The sequence below is a fragment of the Lepisosteus oculatus genome, chromosome 9, assembly GCF_040954835.1.
Source record: "Lepisosteus oculatus isolate fLepOcu1 chromosome 9, fLepOcu1.hap2, whole genome shotgun sequence".
NCBI classification, from domain to species: Eukaryota; Metazoa; Chordata; class Actinopteri; order Semionotiformes; family Lepisosteidae; genus Lepisosteus; species Lepisosteus oculatus.
Window position 1 is genome coordinate 955,341 of NC_090704.1, and position 6,000 is coordinate 961,340.

The following is a 6,000-nucleotide window of genomic DNA, read 5'->3' on the forward strand; positions in this document are numbered from 1 at the left end:
TGCTCTTTATCAGATTTAAAGATTCTTGAAAAAAAGTACCTCTCTTTATGGTCTAACATTGTGGTTAACATTTTAGAGTTTCAGGATAAGTCAAACAGACATTTAAAGCTTTACCTGTTAGTACCTGATGTAACGATGTCTAAATGTAAGACAGCAATAGACTTAATGCCACGATTTAAACAAATTGACTGCTGATTTAGTGTAAATGACCATTTAGAAGCCTGTCATTTGCTTTAAAGCCAATTCCAATAACAGGCATCAAAATAGTCTTTGAGAAGAAGAAATTGTTCGACAGATGGGGTAGTGCAAACTCCGAGCGAGGCATAGCGCCAGTCTGCTAATATTAATACTGAGCCAGGAAGCTGTGAATACATCAGATATGCTAGCACCTAGAGAACGGAGACCACATGAAGTACTTTCCAATGTAATAAAATAAGCAGATTATTAACAGCACATTCTGTGTGTGAACATGTTAAATTGGTTAAATTTGAAATGTATCTTTGTCACTGCGGCAAGACTGAACAGTTTGTGACTATTTAAATTAAGGCAACTTAAAAAAGTTTTTTCTTTCTTCTCCCATTTATTATCTTCTTATTTAGTTTATTCTTTCTGCTACAACAAAACAACAGGCTTTATAAAAGTCTGCTGTGGCATGCTCTGCCTCCTCATGTAACTTTTCCTCAGTGTAAGTTGTTGAGGCTTCCCATGAAATCTGGAGTTGAGTGGACACTGACCAGCCTAGCTCCACATTATATTTAGATTTCAAGATTATTGCATGAGTAAAGTCCAAGTGTTCATATGAAATCTGTTGATTCAAGCCTTCCTTCCAGCAGCAGCCTTATTTTTCCCCAGGAGGTCTCCCATCCAGGTACTGGCCAGGCTCACAGCTGCTGAGCTTCAGTTGGTTGTCAGTTCTGAGTTCCAGTGCGACATGGCTGTTGGCCAGCTGCAATCTGTATCTCCACCTGAACCAGCAGTCATTGAAAGTATACTATACTATACATCAAGGGTACTGATTCTGTCTGAGCACTGCATGTTGCTTCACCTGGTTCTTTACATATGCTATCTGTCTTAGAGGAAACCTCAGTGTTAATGAAGGTAGTTTATGTGCAGATCACAAGTTAAGAAATTTATTCATTCATCCCCTATACTGACTGTACAGTTACAGGGCCAAGCTTGTGTGATGAGAGTAGAAATTTTCACTGAATGTTTCACACATTTTGATATTAAACATTTTGCAGTCTGATCAATCACATTGTACTGGCAGAAATGTTTTAATATTTGCCAGGTTCTTACAATGTCTTGCCTTTATTACAGCCCCATCTCAAGCTAAGGCTGTGTAACTGATGGCAGAGAGCGCTATATTTTACTGTGTCCATAAAGAATAGCTACGCTAACATCATTAATTTTAAATACGACATGTATAATAATGTATTCAATCTACATGTCGTATTCCACCATATGTTATGGGGCACAGGAACTGGAATTACCTGGCACTGCAGCTTGATTGCTTGCTGAAAAACTGCAGTTTGAATTATGTGTGACTGGTGGAGGAATTAAAAGTACATTTGTGAGAAGTGGCTTGATAGCACTGAAGCAAGCTCTCCTGATCCTCTGTCAGATTCCCGACGAGGCGACGGGTTAAAATCTGTATGCTAATTGAGCAGGAAGGCAGGGCACTCAGCCCTATTTGGAAAAGAGGAAAAAGAAAACGCGTGATTCAGGAACATGCATGTAGAGCCAGGTTTCTCTGTGCCATTGGGCCTCTGAGGAGGAAGGGAGTTGTCTCTCCGTAAAGAAAGGTAAATTTTTTAGAACACCTAACAGAAACAGTTATGGCTTCTTGCTCGCAACTTCCTGTCTTGACAGAAGCTGATTTTTAAAATCAACATTTTACACCCGTTACAGGAATTTCTGGAGAACTGGCTACACAGTGGCTCCATGTAAGTGCGCATCTTGATTTTATAGAAATAAATGTTAGCAGTTGTTTAAAGCAACTGATATGCACTAGCAATGTCAGACAAACAAAAACTTGATACTGTTCTGCCTTCATAATGACAGCAATACCAAATATGCCTGAGAAGCAAATACAAACAACACACAGCAAACTGAGACAAACGCATGGCTCATACATACTGTATATACATCTCAGAGGTGGAATACCCATAGATGTTTCAAGAAATGAAAGTTAATATTATCTCTTATCAAGTAAAATTATTTTAACTATTTTGTAATCTTATGCTATTTTAAAAGCTAAGCGACAGCACACAGACGATTGAAGACGTTTTAGGCACGGGCGCCTGAAAGTCAATAAAAAGTGACAGATCAGGAAAGGTTAATTAGTAGATTTCCACAAACATACTTGCAAAACCCAAAGGTAAGATGTTTTAAAGAACAGTTTAAATTTATTAACACAGCTAGAAGATGATCTTGTTAAGAAAGCAGCATTACCTTTACAGGGGATTTTGAATAGCAGTGAGTAGCACCTGGCAACGACAGGAACAGATGGGAAACGTGACATCCACATGGAGGCCGTGTAGCCTGTTGGTAGCTTCTGTAGTAGTTAATTGAGTCAATTGATCTCTTCCAACCATTTCTTGAAAGAAGCCGGAGTATTGGCTTCTACAACATGACTGGGTACCTTGTCCACACTCCCACAGCCCTATGGAGAAGCATTTTCCTCATGTCATCAGCTTTAAATGCTCTTCCATGTGCATTCCAGCTGTGCCCCCTGCTTCCCGCCTCCTGCTGGCTCATGGCTGACATTGTCAGTGCCTGCAAGCATTTTCAATGCTTCCACCAGGTCCTCAGATTGTCTTCTCTGCACAAGACAAAAGGCTTCAACTCTTTCAGCTTGTCAGGCTTTGTTTCAGAGCTGGCCAGTCCCTTCAGCCCTGGAGTGTGTCTGGTTGCTGTTCTGTGGACTCATTCCAGGGCTTCATTAACTTTTCTATAATGTTCTGACCCAGACTTTAAACAATATTCTGAACGAGGGCTTACTAGTGTGATATACCATTTTTATAGACCATCCTTTGATTTCAGTCCTATGCTTTTAACTGTGTATCCGTACACTTTGAGTCAGTTTGAGTACTTGAATTAGATCCCCTTGTGGTCTCCTCTGTTCTGTAATTGATGGAACTGAATTGAGGTGGGTATTGAAGCTCTTTAAGGTTTCCTGCGCACAAAGTGTCTGGATGCAGGAGGAGCCTGACTCTTCGTTCATCAGCAGAGCAGGCCGCGTGCTCAGGAACATGCACACCATCTCATATCGAGTTTATTTCATTGTGTAATGACACATTAGAAGAGCGTCCCTTTTAACATGTTTCTCTCATAAAAAGAAACATCGGATTGTGCACTTTGCAAAAGGTTATTCATATTTCCCCCAGAGGAAGGTTGAACTAAAATCAAATCACATCATTGCCCTCTTGTCTTTTCACTCCGTGCTTTATTTTACTGATTTTTACAAAGCTTGGGAGCACATTCTTTTTTCTAAGAGCTGTGTTTTGTCATCAGGAACAATGTTTACAAGTTACCGCATGGTGACCAAGGCATCCTAGCCATGCTGCTGCTGTGATGACAGGCAGGCATCTATTTAAAGATGTGCAGCCTTCGCAGTGCTGCACAAGCACGGAGAGCTGTCTCCTGTGCGCACACTTGTCCACATCATGGAGTTTGGCTCCTGCTAAGCAGTTTGTGATGGAACTTGGCAGCAGTGAAAACATCAGCTGTAGCAGCAGTGTCCATTGTATTTACTACATTAACAGCAAATAAGAGCCCCCTGGTGCTGTGCATTAACACAATGAGCCTCGTGTTCTCTCTTTCTTTCTTTTTAATACATCCAATGACAACAGCAGAGGTAGGTGAGCAAGGCTTCTACTTTATACAAATATGTAATGAATATTTAAACATATAATTATTTAAAAATTAACCAGGTGTCCTTTCAGAGAGTCTGCCCCCTAGGCAACATGAATGGAAATGCAGTGGGAGGGATCTGGGGAAAGAGTAAAAAATTTGAAAAGGATATTTTTCTTTCTACTTTTGGAACATTTTAAAACACTAAATATTGTTTCTCAAATAATAAGATACCAGAGACTAGATACAACCAGCTGCAGGTTGGGAAGCCACACCTGTTCATTGCAAGAACACACACAGAGCAGGTGATCGAGAGCTGTTGCCTGCTGCCCAGAGTGCAGTTACATCAAGATCAGCTGCCCTCGTCTGTAGAGCTACTGCTTCACATGCAGAACCAGTAGAAATCCTGCGCAGGGACTGGCTGAGGAGAGCTGTGACTTGTGCAATGTGGTTCATGCCCAGTGACTGGCCAGGGAGCAGAAGACTCCCACAGTCTCCCTCTTGCCAGGCCAGTGGTGACTGCCTCCCGGCTACAGCACAAACTGATGCTTCCTGCAGTCTCTGGCTTCTGTTTCCTTATGGCTAGTCTCTGCCCTATATGGAAATACAATATAGAGTATGCGTTTGCATTTAGGTGCCCAAATGTATTAATTGTAAGAGCGCAGTAGGTGCAGACAAGATGTACTCTTCTGCATTGGTGGAAAGGAACAAGTGAAGGTTGATTCTACTAAAGTAGAAAGAAGAGACGCACATTTGAACCCTCAGTCATACATCTCAGCCGGCCCTCAGACCTTAAGTGCCTGTACCAGGTGAGCTAGTCAGGAATCTAGCACAGAATTGTTTAAGTCTTAAACAGCGAAGACTACGAACGGACCGGTTTCAAATATTCAGACTTCTCAAGAGCACTGATGTGGTCAGCTCAGTGGACGTCTTCAGAAGATAACGGGAAACAATGGGAAACCTCAATTCACAAAGTAGAAACCACTTGGAAGTCCTGGAAACACTGAATTCTTTCAAGAAGATCCTCAGAATGTTTAACCACTAGGAGTCACCTAACCTCCTGATCCCCTGTTCAGCTCTGAGGAGGACAGAGGGGGTAACTCGACTCAGCTATCTGCCCTGTCAAACCCTAGCCCACCCAGATTCCATTCACAGGTCTCCAGAGGCTGCACATGACTCACGGTCTCGGCAAGGCTCTTCCCGAAGATAGGAAGAGCGACTTCCCTCTTTTGAGATACCGTACAAATTAAAGCTAAGCTTCTTCATCCTCATTCTGCTTTGTGCTTCCGATTTTTCTGCTTTCCATGTGCCACGGCAGTAAAGTACTATTGTGCCAGAAGGTCAGGCAATCTCATATCTAATCTAATTTTTACATTGTTTACTTAAGGGAAACATCGAACACAAAGAATGGGCTACGCCTGCTTGGCACTGAGAACATCAGCGGGAATGCTAGCTGGCAGGACAGATAGATAAACAGCATTATTGGATGCATTTAAAGGATTTGTATCAGCTAGTATCTCCATCAATAACTTTTAAAGAGAGCTGATGCGTTACGTTATTTAACGTCAGCTAAAAGAGAGGTTCTATAGCGACCACACATCACGACCAATGTGCATGGCAGAAATGGGGAATACAGTAAGAGGTCCTTCCCAAAGCACCCCACAAAACAGCCACGCTGTGTGTCTCCACGGTTCCTCTCTGCCACAGAGCCGGATCTGCCTGGGTTCATCATTAACTTAAAAGCCACTTCTGCCACAAAGAGGTACTAAGCCCCCTTGTGTCCGGATCTCCGACTGCTCCTCTGAGTGCTTCCTGCTTCACATCCAGGGATGGCCTGATACATTCCTAATATTTTCTTCTAATATTAGGAATTTCCAGTATTTTCCCACCCAGAATAAAAAAATAAATGAACGCCACACAAAAAAAAATCAACCGGTGAAGCCGTGCCTTGGAGAAGTTTCCTGTTCATGCCTTGAGAAGCCTTTGTGCAGCCATGTGTTGGCTCTCTGGAGCCTGACAGTACAAAGCACAGCACTAACTCCCCGGCACTTCCTTCTGTAAACACAGTTGCAATAAATAAGTCAGGAGGCCAACCCCACAGGTGTCACTAATCAGCTGTAGTGTTTGCAGGACTGGAAGTGGAGTTCG